Source organism: Cryptomeria japonica, chromosome 1, assembly GCF_030272615.1.
Source record: "Cryptomeria japonica chromosome 1, Sugi_1.0, whole genome shotgun sequence".
NCBI lineage: Eukaryota > Viridiplantae > Streptophyta > Pinopsida > Cupressales > Cupressaceae > Cryptomeria > Cryptomeria japonica.
The window spans coordinates 448,537,076-448,550,639 of NC_081405.1; positions in this window are offsets into that span (position 1 = coordinate 448,537,076).

Below are 13,564 nucleotides of genomic sequence, written 5' to 3' on the forward strand. Positions count from 1 at the left end.
GTAAATGAGCTACCAATGTCACATAATGATGAGCAACATAATAGCCATTAATGTTATTTAAAGACATGATAGACTAAATGAGGTATTTGCATATGACATGCTAAATTCTCAACTATAAGTGAGATCAAAAACATGTATAAAGTGGTAAAAATTGAAGAAGAAAAGTCACAAGAAATCTTAGAAGAGGGATGAGTGTAATTTATTAGAGCCTTATCCCTGGAGGAAAGGAATTTATGATGAATAGGAGATAAATATTCATAAGTGGATTTAGAAATTTGAGGGGAGTCATAAAGAGATTTGTTCATCGCCAAGATTTCCTTATGAGGGGAATGAGAGTTGATAGAAGTAGAAGACGATTTGGTTGAAGTGAGATCATCATGACTACTAAATATAGCATTCACACTGAGAGATGGTCTTTTAGATGCTTTGGTGGGCTTAGAAAGATTATATCCAAGTCCAAATGAATATTCATGCCTGTTATGTTCTAAAGGAACTTTAATTCCTTGTTCATTTGCGCCACAACCATTTCCACTATAGCCACTCTTAGCCAAAATATGGAAAGCACGACCATAACGATTAGCCATTTCAGAAAGAAAAGGTGGTTTTTCATAAGACAAAGAATCAAATTCTTCAGAATTAGAGGTGTGAGGAGGAGAAGTTTGAGAAGCGGCCACAAAATTATTGCTCATAGGTTCAGGTAAGACTGATTGATCTCTAGTTTCTTCCTTCTTTTTAACTTTAAGCTCTCTAGGAGGAACCCTATACTCACCTACAAAGGTGGGATTAAAATCAAGAGATACCCAATCGTCTTCTGCGAGAAACTTCTTAGGATCAAAAGCCTTTTCATGTGTAGATTGAAGTTGAGGAGAATCTTCTTCAGGAACTTCAGACTCATCCAAAGAATTTTGATTATCAGAGGGTGATAATTCATCCATAGGTGTCTTGTTTAACGAGTCATCACTAGAAGAGGAAGGCTTAGAAGAACTCCCTTTGGAAGTAGATGTTTGAAAACAAGCTTGAAAATTAGTATCACCTATCAAGGTATATGTCTTATTATTATAAATAAATTTAACTTGTCTATGCAATGTAGAGGGGACAGCTTGCATATTGTGAATCCAAGGTCTCCCTCATAACAAGTTGTATGTTAGATTTCCCGACATAACATGGATAGGAGTAGGCAAAGTGACAGGTCCCACTGTGATGGGTAAGGTGATAATACCTAATGAAGACTTAGCCACATTATCAAAGCCTCGAATGGGACGAGAGTCAGGCTCAATAAGGGATGTATCCACATTCATCTTATGCAATAGATTAATGCTACACACACATTAAGGCCAGAACCATTATCTACCAGTGTTCGTCTTATAGCAGTGTCATTTATGATAACCACAATCATCAAGGGATCATATTGATGTTGAATTTCGCTAGTAGGCAACTCATCTTGTGTGAACACAATTTGAGCTTTAGGATTCATCACAGAGTTAACCAAAGACACTATATTACTAGATGTATTAGGTGGAGGAACATTCAAATCTTTCAAGGCATCTTGTAACATTCCATGATGAGCGGAAGAAGTTTGGATCAAATCCCAAAGGGATATCCTAGTAGGGGTAGCTTTAAGTTGTTCTATGAGATCATAGTCCTTACTAAGCATTTGTGAAATAAGAGGAGCTTGAGGAAGAATAGGTTGGGAAGGAGGAAGTGAAGTTGGGATAACTAGAGGACGATTAGGTTGCCTATTATTTCTTGTGTTATAGGTATCAGCAACCGCATTATAACTATCTCTAGTCAGTTGCTTAGCGTACTCATAAGGGCTCTTAGTAGAATAACCTCCTTGCACAGTAATAATAGGTTTCTTAGGAGTGCAAAAAGAATCATCAGCATAACCACCTTGGACCACTAAGATAGGCTTATTCAAAGGTTGAGAATTTTGAGAAGGAAAGGCACCTTGGATAGTGAAGAGAGGTTTGTTAGGTGTTTCATTCACACGTATCAAATTAATTGAGGATGGTTTAGAGGAATGAAAAAAAGTGTTGGAAGAATTCTTGATAGTCTTCTCTTGCACTAAAATCTTATCATAGATTAAATCAATTTTAGGAGAGAGACAAGGGGTAGGCATTGATGTTCCAGTAGGAAGAGTAATACTAGGAAAGGTCATATCATCCTCTATCATCAAAGGATCTACATGGGGAATAAACTCTCTAGGAGAAGGATCAACATTACTCTCTAAAGTCTCACTTTTGAGATGGAGATCTTTGAAAGAGATGTTAACCATCTTGTTTTCAACTAGGGTTTCCTTATGAGTAGAACCAAGTTGAGGAGAGGGAGATGCTTTATTCTTAGAGGGAGAATGATTGAGATTCAAGGAAGGTGAGAAACTATCAAGGGAGTTTTCAATCTTGATTTCATCCCCTTTGGCTAGGGTTCTCTCATGGGGAAGAGAATAATCTACACCTTCTTCTAATGGTTCATCCCAAATAGCGAGGTTGTTGAAAGGAGTGTTTGAAGTATTGTCAATTTCGGGAGAGGAGACAACATTGTTTATTAGTTCCTCATCCTTAGGAGGGAGAGCATCAATAGATGTGTTAAACTCATCCTCTTTCCTCAAAATATGTTCAATATGATCTTTAGGGGAGAGAGAATTAAGGAAATTTCTTTTTATTTCATCTTCTTTCTCTAAGGGATGCTTATGGGTAAGACAAACTTTAGGAGAAGGGTAAGCATTTATCATTAATTCATCATCTCTAGTGGGAATTTTGTTGGAAAAGGAAATGCCATCACTAGGAAATGTAGGGATAATGTCATCTTCTTGCACAAAAGGATCCTCATGAAGGGAGCATTTTTTAGGAGCCACAAAGTCATCAAGGGCATCATCCAACAAAGCATGATCATATCTATTAAAAGGTTTATCTTTTGATTCAAAAGGAGATATCTCTTCATAGAGGGGATCATTGAAAACAACCATGTTACTAGCTTTATTGGAAGAGTTGATAGGAATGTACCCTTGAGAGGAATCATTCGACTTATCTTTCTCATCACAATGAAATGGCATAGTAACAATGTTTATGAGTTTTTGGTAAAATGAAGGTTTGGTATCTTTAGGGTTCAAAAACTCATCTAAAGCTTCATCTAACTCATAATCAACATAATTGCATACATCATCACAAATATGAACATCTTGCAAATAAAAATCTGACATTTTGAAATAAAAATTGCATAAAACTTAAACACACAATGCAAAGAAACAAAACACACTCTTTCTTTTCCTTCTTTTTTTTTTATGAAAATGAAACCTAAATGAAACATGCTAAATCTAGATCTAGATCTAACAAATGCAATGCAAGAGAAAGAAATAACAAGATTCACGTCGGGTTCACCAAAATGTGTAGGGGAAAAAGCGAGACTAGGCTAACATGTCCTAATCCTACCTTTTGACACACATTGTGGAATACGAAAGAGCCTAGAGGTATCACACAATTGGCTACTTCTTTTTGTGGAAGAGAGAGCCATGGGCTACCTATTAGGATTTCTATTCCTTTGTTGTAATTGAAAGATAAAATGATACAAGTTCAATTCCTTATCCCAAAGTGCAAGTATGAACTAATAACAAAATTGCAAAATTGAAGTTAAATAATGGAAAGCTACAAACACAAGGATAAGACAAGAATGCAGATGCATACCCGGAGTTAAAATCTGAGTGAAAATGTTCAGGACGGGGGCGTGGGCGCCACTGTCTTGATACTGCCCGTGAAACTGCTCCTGAAACTGCTGTCTGACAGAAGCACCAGGGCGCCCAGCGCCCCTGTCCCAGGGACCAGGGCACCCAGCACCCCTGTCCTGGTAGGACCAGGGCACCCCACGCCCCTGTCCTGGTCTTTTGCTCTGAAGTTTGGTGTGTTGTTCAGTCTCCGTCTGCTTTCGTCGGATTTGCAGCTTGCGGCATCGTCCGAATCCTGAAACCTGCACTTATATCTGAAAAGGTATGGTGGGCGGCTATATAGGGTTTTACCTTAGTCAAACCCCCACTTTGGTGGTTTCCACCTCCGCGAATAGCCAAGTTTTATTGTAAAAGTAGTGTGTGTGCAGACCTTGTGTGTGTGCAAGATCCTAAAATGCAAGTAAGCAAACTATAGCAACCTAGAAAGTAAACCCTAATTGCTTGTACATGATAATGTAAATGCTCCAAATCAAGATGCAAAGTGATCTAAAGCATGAATACAAATGATATGATGAAGCTTATGCATAGACATGAAAACAACATGAAATCATACCCAACCCCAAGGGAGGGGTACAAGCTAATCTTTAGTCGGTGATCCCTTATTGTTCTTCAATGCCTTCAAAGCCCTAAATGGATGAATGAAATTGATGGATGCTTGATGGATGAATGTTGGATGTTGTTGAAGTCTTCAAAGATCTGCTCTTTCGCTGCATAGAAGGTCCTTGAAACCAAAAATTCCCATCCTTTCAAATGAAGAAAGAGAGCTCTTATATATGAAACCCTAGGTCTTAATTTCAACGTTTGGCTGACCTAGAGATTGAATCTCCCACCAATTTCTTGGGGTTAAGCTTTATTTTATGATTGGATCGCGCTCCTAAAATTTCGGGAAAAATGTCCGGGACCATGTGCACTCCGGGCGCCATGGTCCCGACAACTTTTCACCAAATTTTCAGGGCCGTCGGATATGATGATTTTAGAGAGAATCCCGAAGTTACAGGTGATTTCGAGATGTTTTGACCCCCGAAATCAAGCCCCCAAGTTCAAAATAGGACCTAATTAGGGTTTTTGATTAAATGATGTATTGGAGGAATAAAATGAAAGGGGCACACTTTAATGAAAAGGGCCCGACTTTATGATGTGGAAGAACCTTAGACCTAATTAATTTGATTAATTAAGTGCTAAATGGGAAATGAAATGCAAAATGCAAAATGCGCCAAGGCGGGTGCTAAACTAGGTGTGAAATTGTACCACCCTCGCAAGTGCGTACAATTTACGACGCTACAAATATATATATATATATATATATATATATATTTATATATATATATTATATATAGAAATATTTAAAATATAAGTATATATATATATTAAAATATATTTCCATATATAATATAATATATATATATAATTATATTTTTGTTTTATAAAATAAAAAATTTTCAAGCAAAATTTTTTTAAAAAAATTACTTATGAACACCCACGGGAAGGGCTTGGCCCCTCTGCACAGTGGGCGATGGACCCCCCAGCGGCAGTCGCAGCCACCACTGTGGGCCACAACCCACAGTGGGAGGCTTTGGCCACCACTGTGGGCAGCATCCCACAACGACGGCGATGTGGGGGCTGTGGGCCGCGTCCCACAGCGACGGCCTAGGCCGCCTTTGTGGGCCGCGACCTGCAGGCTTGGCAGTGGCCGCCCCTGCGGGGAGCCCCCTCCATGGCCACCGCACAACCCCCTCTTCAAAAGAAGCCGCCGCTGTGGGACGCGACCCGCAGGCTCGACAGTGGCCGCCCCTGCGGGGAGCCCCCTCCATGGCCGCCACACACCCCCCTCTTCAAAAGAACTTCGGTCGCTTCACCAATGGCCGCCTTCGCCACTATTGCCACTCAGCCCTGCACAAAATAAAAATAAATTCAAAACCCTAACCCAGTTTGGGTTAGGGTATTCGAAAAGTAATCATATGAATTATGAAATGGAAAAGTATAAAAGGGTTTATTCGTATATATATTCTTAGTTAGGGTTTACATGGACATTTTATAAATATGTGAAAATTATTATAATATATATATATATATATATATATATATATATATAGTTTGAAAATATGAAGGGCTAGGGTAAATTTTAGATTTAATATTTAATTAAGTGTTTATAAATTTGATATGTTTTAATAAATGGATGGGCAATTATTTGTTTTGATAAACATAAGGATATTTTTTTTAAAAATGATGTTTAAAATTATATTATTATTTTGGAGTTAAATCTTATAGGGTTTGAGATTAAACTTTATGTTTAATTTGAATTACTTATGAAGTTTATGAAGTTTAATCTTTTAGAAATTAGAAATTTTATAACCAATTGGGGTAAGTTATTTTTGGCTAGAGGAAAATAATTTTAGCCCTCTTAAAAATAGGTATATGATGAGATTAAACTTTATAGGAAAATTCCATTATAGATTTAATTGATCCTTTAGTCAATTTAGTTTAAACATTTTTAATTATTGTTAAAATAAAAATATAGACATTTATAAACTAAGTGCTAGGACTAATTTAATTAGATCCTAAAAAAGCAAATAATGGTTATTGGAGATTAATTTTATCTTCATCAATTATTTTAAGAGAGTTTTGATTTAATTAAACTATTGACTAAATTTGATGAGATAATAAATTAATTTCATTTAATATTCCGCATTTAATTTTAAATTAATATCACTTACTTGAGTTAGTGGTTAGAATTAACTCACACATAGTTAAGACAACTTGCTAGTGCATTTCATGTTAGCAAAATTAATGTTTTAAGTTGTGATTTAAAAAAAAAAATTATTCCATTCATGCCCAAAAGTTTGGGCATGACAGACGATGACTTACGGGTGGGTAGGTGTCTTCCAAGTCATTTGGGATGGGTATTTAGCCAATTTTGTGCCGATTGTGATGATGTCCGAGTCTTCAGAGATTGTGAAATTGTGTTTGTTGTTGAAGTACCAAGCTGATTGATTGAATGATGATCCTGGTTTTCTTTTGATATGGATCTTTGATTTTTGCCTTGCTATTGAATTTGATGTCCGATATGAGTTCTGATTCATGATTTTCTATATGGTTCCTGATATGATTCTTGTGATATGGATTTTTGAGTTGCTTGCGTTATGGGTCTTTGATGTGATTTTTTTGATATGGGTCTTTGATTTTCGATATGGAACTTGATATGATTTCTCGATATGGTGCTTGTGTTATGAGTCTTGATGTTTGATATGAAACTTGATTTGATACTTGCATTGTTTCAAGTTGATTTGATGTTGATATGGGATTTGATTTTCGATATGAAACTTGATTTGATACTTGCGTTGTTTCAAGTTGATTTTGTTCTGATTTTGATATGGGATTTTATTTTTGATATGGAACTTGATTTGATACTTCATTGTTTCAAGTTGATATGGAATTTGATTTTCAATATGGAATTTTGGAATTCTGATATGGAACTTGATTTGATATTTCATTGTTTCAAGTTGATATTTGATTTGATTTTTGATATGAAATTTTGGAATTTAGATATGGAACTTGATTTGATATTTTGTTGTTTCAAGTTGATATTTGATTTGGTTTTTGATATGGAATTTTGGAATTCGGGTATGGAACTTGATTTGATATTTCATTGTTTCAAGTTGATATTTGATTTGATATATCGAATAGAAGTGGGAACTGATGTTTGGACACGTTTTGCTATTATAGGAACGGATTGGCGTACTTCAGTCGCAAGAGCAATTTCCTAGACCATGGTCTTTGATTCCTTGGTTGACACAGGCAGATAGAGATATTATTGAGAGGTGTGGGTTATCCTCTTTACTAGACATGCCTCGGTATATCATTAACCGGGGTTTGCTGACAACTTTGGCAAAGAGGTGGCACAGTGATACAAACACCTTTCATTTGGCTACTGGTGAGATGACAGTTACTCCAAAGGACTGTTATCGGATTCTACGGATTCCAGTGATAGGGGAATTATTGCCATATGGGAAGACAAAGGTTCTTTGCTGGATATTTCACGATGATCAGATTTGCAGATATGAGATCCCCTGGCAGGAGGTTATAGATTTTGATTATGCTCCACTACCTTCTGTACTAGCAGGTTTTGTAGGTGTCTTCTTGTGTCCTAACCGTAGGTCAAAGGGACAAGCAGTGGGATGGGGATTGGTGTTAGAGGATATGGTGACACAGGGTCGCAGGTTTGCATGGGGGTCATGTATGTTGGCCCATCTGTACAGAGATCTGCACTAGGTGGTGTATCTAGGATACAATAGTTTATCAGTCAGGGTCACATTATTATAGGTGTGGGCTTGGGAACACATTCCCGTAGCGAGGCCACTTGCAGATAGGGATAGGCCAGTTGGTCGGGCTTATGCATATGGGTACATAGGTATAGTTTTCTAGCGTAAGCTAGGCAAACTAGAGCATTGGAGGATGGTGCTGGATGACATTGATATAGTCATCTAGAGACTGTATATGGATTGTGAGGTGTGGGTGGAGGATGGGCTAGAGATGCCCTATGTGTACATGGCGTGATACTTGATAGGGCAGATGCATTTTATCATTGAGAGATTCTTGCATAGTCGAGTTTAGTGGCAGTATGGTCGACAGTAGGTATACCGCAGGGAGCATGCCTATATGCTCGTCGGAGGCAGGATGTGCCAGAGTGGGGTCCAACTATTGATAGTGCAGTGGCTACGGAGGAGTACATGCATTTGGTCAGACAAATATGGGACTACAGGTTTGGAGAGCTCTTTATGGCCCATTTCATGGCATAGATATCAGATCTAGCGGAGATGATTCCTGCTTTTGATGATGATGAGGATGAGCAACTTGAGAGGCTATGGAGATAAAGAGATGAGGGAGAGGAGATGGTGGAGGGATATGGGTTGATGGAGGAGATGATGGGGGAGATGGGAGGGGTGGTGGTAGAGGGAGACAAGGAGATGGAGGAGATAGAGGGAGGATTGGAGGGGGAGATGGAGGGAGGAGAGGAGGTGCATTACTTAGGTGGGAAATTAGAGAGGGAGGGAGGGGAGGTTTGGCAGTTGGAGTTGGTGGAGTTGGTTGGGCAAGCGAGGTGATAGCAGCTGTGGGTGGGACAGATGAGTTCATGCAGCCGACTCAGAGGAGGAGATCAAATGTATTACCTCCATCGACGCCTAGGACAGGGACAAGGATGGGTGGGACTATGAGACAGGTACCCATTCAGGTCTAGGTACCCACTTACCAATAAGACACATAGATTAGGTCCCTACATATCATAGTGCACTAGCTTTAGGCATAGGTACTCGCTCAGCAACACTAGATTATGTAGATTACCGCAGAGCGGGATATGGAGAGAGAGCGTCGGGGTTGAGTAGAGGATCTTGCAGAGAGACTACAGAGAGTGATAGCTGGTTCCCTGATGCAAGACACATTAAGGGAGATACAGTGCACTACCATGGTAGTTGAGTACTATAAGCGGTTGTATGAGGATCTAGTCCCTAGAGAACAGAGGGCCCCGAGTTTTACCGCTAGTCGACCAGCTCGGAGTCAATCAGGGATAGAGAGTAGAGGTGTTACAGGGCCTTCTCGATGTGATCCTCCTAGAGATCTAGGAGTTGGGACATCTGCTGCGAGACCATCAGCCTCAGAAGATAGTCATACCTGAGAGACTTGTCTCTATTGTATTTTGATCTTTGTGTTGTATTTTGACAAACATGACATCCTTTGTATATTTTGACCATTTTTGAGATATATATATCTATTTATATATATGACACCGATTTTCTGATCCACATGTGATGTGTTTATGGATGATGATTTATGCATTGATATGATAGTTCTATGATGATGATGTGATGCTTAGATAAATGCTTTTTATTTGACATTGATTGATATGATTTATGATGAAGATGAAATGATATTGATTTTATTTGTGAGATGTATCTTGAAAATGAGATGTATGATAATGATATGTTGTGGGATGTATCTTGAAAATGAGATGTATGATAATGATATGCTATGAGATGTATCTTGAAAATGAGATGTATGATAATTATATGATGTGAGATGTATCTTGAAAATGAGATGTGATGCTTTGCAAAATGGAAGGATTAGTAAAAACTTGTTTTGATAGTTAAACACACACAATGAAACACAAGAGACAAGAGTTACTCATTAGTGTTAGCAAATCAAAGATTGAATACTATCCTAAGAAAGCATATCAAGAAAGACACTACTAAACAAATAGAAAGCTTAAGGAATATGCAAAAATTAACTAAACATTTACCATGCTGGTAGCTTCTCCTTCCTTGTTCCTCTCCTCTCCAAGTTCCAAATTAGTGTAGCTCTCAGCAGCTTTTAGCACTAGCCATGGATTCCATATGGAGATTCAAGATGGTGTTGGTATTTTGGCTATGTTGATATGGTTTTGTCATTGATGTCAACACCTATTAACACTTATCAACTCTGGCACTTTGGAGAATTGGAAATGTTCACCGGCAAGCAAATGACTTTATGCACAGTCACCGGAATCTGGTTCACTGGTAGGATATATTGTTCAACGGAACTTGGAATGATATGGAAAACACTTGGTTATGTTGAATATATCATTTGGACACTTTGTCTTGGAGATTTGTTCATTGGCATATTCATATTTGCATATTTGTTGTTAGCGGCAAATAGGTCCAGAATAAGCACCGGCAGGCTTATCTATTCCAGATCAGCACGACATGCTTTGGAGATGATTTTGTTGTTATTTTAAATGCATTAAGCCAATATGTTGAATCGAATATTGCATCGGTTATTGATTTACTTGTAATTGATTTTATTGTAATATCTTTTAGAGCCGACCTACTAAAATTGGTCTTAGGTTATGGTATATATGTAAGATCTTATTTGTAAGATCGATATGCAATTGGGAAAAGGAATTATAAGAAGGTATATGCGAGATTAAGTAGAGCTATATATGCAGACATCATTTGAAGGTGAAGAAAGGTTTTTGTGAAGGCATATTAGAACTACACCGGTACTGAATCCAACATATGAAGATGCTATTTTGAGCAGTATATCATTATTGGATTTAACCATCCAATTATAGTCAGTGTGACTCCTATTTGTGTTTGAGTAGTGAGCTCTAGGCGCTTGGCCTTTCTGCATGTGCAGACTCCATTTGTATACACATACTATCTGCAGTAGTATCATCTGATTATGGGTTAGCTTTCCCACCGTGGTTTTTCCACTTACAAGGTTTTCACATACAAATATTGGTGTTATGTGTTGTGGATGTTATTGTCTTTCTGTTTCATGCATTAATCTTTACTGGTACTATAATTAACTGATAAACTGTCTACCGACATAAAGTGTGGTTTACCGATATTGAGCATGAAGGTTGATTAAGCTATTTTTGATTTGAATTTATTAGACAACTGATTCATGCCCCCCCCCTCTCAGTTGTCTCCGGGACCTAACAATTGGTATTAGAGCCTAGTCCTCTTTTTGTAGAAGTTTAACAGCTTGAGGAGATCCAATGTTTACTAACTATTTCAGGAAGGACAGTCCTAAACTTGACGGAACCAACTATGGCATATGGAAGATCAGAATGGAGACACATCTGAATTGCATTGGAAAGGACATCTGGGATGTTACAAAGAATGGCTATACTACTCCTACTCAAAGTCATCCTAATCCACCTACCTTAGGAAAAGATGAGGAAAATGATTGCAAAGCAAGAGAAACACTTTTGAGCGCATTATCAGATCAACAAATCATGGGATTATTAGATAGGTCTACTACTAAAGCTATTTGGGATCATTTGGAAACATTGAATGAAGGAGATTCCATAGTCAAAATTGCAAAACTTGAAAGCTTCTGAGTCAGGTATGAAAATCTGAAAAATGGAAGAAGATGAAAGGATTTCTGCTTTAATGGAAAGAGTTAATGAAATTGTTTTGGGTATTAAATGTTGTGGAGGAACCTTAAGTGAAGATGAAATTGTTTCAAAAGTTTTAAGAGGATTTCCACTAGCATATAAAATGAAAGTTACTATTATAAATGAGTTGAGAACAATGCCTAATACATCAGTAACTAGGGATACATTGATTGGAAAACTTTTAGCTTTTGAAATTGAGGAATTTGGTCCTGTTGCTACTATAAAAATAGATTTAGCTTTTAAGGCATCAACATCATCTGCACCATCATTTGAAAAGTCTGATTGGAAAGCCTTTTATGCAAGAGAACTTGAGGGAAGCAAGAGAGAAAATGAAGAACTTGAAGCACTATTTGCAAGCAAAATACCTAAAGGTCTAGTTGGAAGTAAATATGAAGGTAAAGAACTCTTTAAATGCTTTAACTATAATAAGATTGGTCATATGGCTTCAAGATGCTTTGATAGACATGCTAGACTAAGAGAAGAAGCTAGAAGAACATACAAGCCTAACCCTGAATATCAGAGATATAGATTTAAGAAGAATAAAGATAAATCTTGTTATCTTGTTGATGAAGGAGTCACTGATGATTATGATGAGGATCCGACAGAAAATGGATGGGTTTTTGTTGCTATAACAAAAGATCAACTGGCACCTACTATTCAACCGGTAGAGAAGGCCCTAGTAGCTAAAGTTGAAGTTAAGGATGAATGGATCATTGATTCAGGATGTTCACATCATATGACTGGTGATAAAGGTAATTTCTTGAACTTTTAGGAGTATAATGGAGGTCTTGTAAGATATGGAGATGATAAAGCTTGTTTGATCAAAGGAAAAGGTACTATATCTCTTGATGGTAAGCATAATACTGACAATGTTTACTATGTAGAAGGTTTAAAGCATAATCTTTTGAGTGTTGGTCAATTAGTTGAAACAGGATTTCAGTTACAATTCAAGAATGGAAAATGCAAAATTATGAACAGAACTGGTTTGGAAATTGCAACCGGTAATCAAACTAGAGGTAATATCTTTCATTTGGATGGCAGTGAAAAGACATGCTTGATTGCACATATTGATGAAAGTTGGCTATGGCATAAGAGACTTTGTCATGTAAATTTTGATTGCATGGTAAAAATCAGTACTACTAAGGTAGTTAGAGATTTACCTAAGATTGTTAAACCTCACAATCCGGTATGTAAGGAATGTCAATTTGAAAAACAAGTTAGAGCATCTTTTAAAAGTATTCCAGAAAAATCCAATAATGCTCTTAACTTAATTCACACTGATTTATGTGGTCTAGGTAGAACTAAAAGCTTACAAGGTGATAAATATTTCATGCTAATCATTGATGACTATTCTAGAATGTGTTGGGTTACTTTTCTCAGAGAAAAATCAGAAGCACTTGGGAAATTCAAACTATTCAAGGCAATGGTAGAAAATGAAACCCGTAAGAAAATGAAATGTCTGAGATCAGATCAAGAAAATGAAATGTCTGAGATCAGATCAAGGAGGTGAATTCACATCTAAGGAATTTAATGCATTCTGTGAAGTGAATGGAATCAAAAGACAGTTATCAGCACCCCAGACACCACAGTAGAATGGAGTTGTAGAAAGTAAAAATAGAACTATCTTGGATGTAGCCAGAAGTATGTTATCAGAAAAATATCTACCACATGTATATTGGAGAGAAGTAGTAAGCAGAATGGTCTATACATTCAACAAAGTTCACATCAAAGGTGAAACCGGTAAGACCCCTCATGAACTATGGTTTGGTATTACTCCTAATCTTAAATATTTCAGAATATTTGGAAGTAAATGCTATATTAGAAGAGATGAGTATATTGGTAAATTTGATCCTAGAAGTGATGAAGGAATATTTCTTGGTTATTCATCTAAGAGCAAAGCATATAGATGTTTT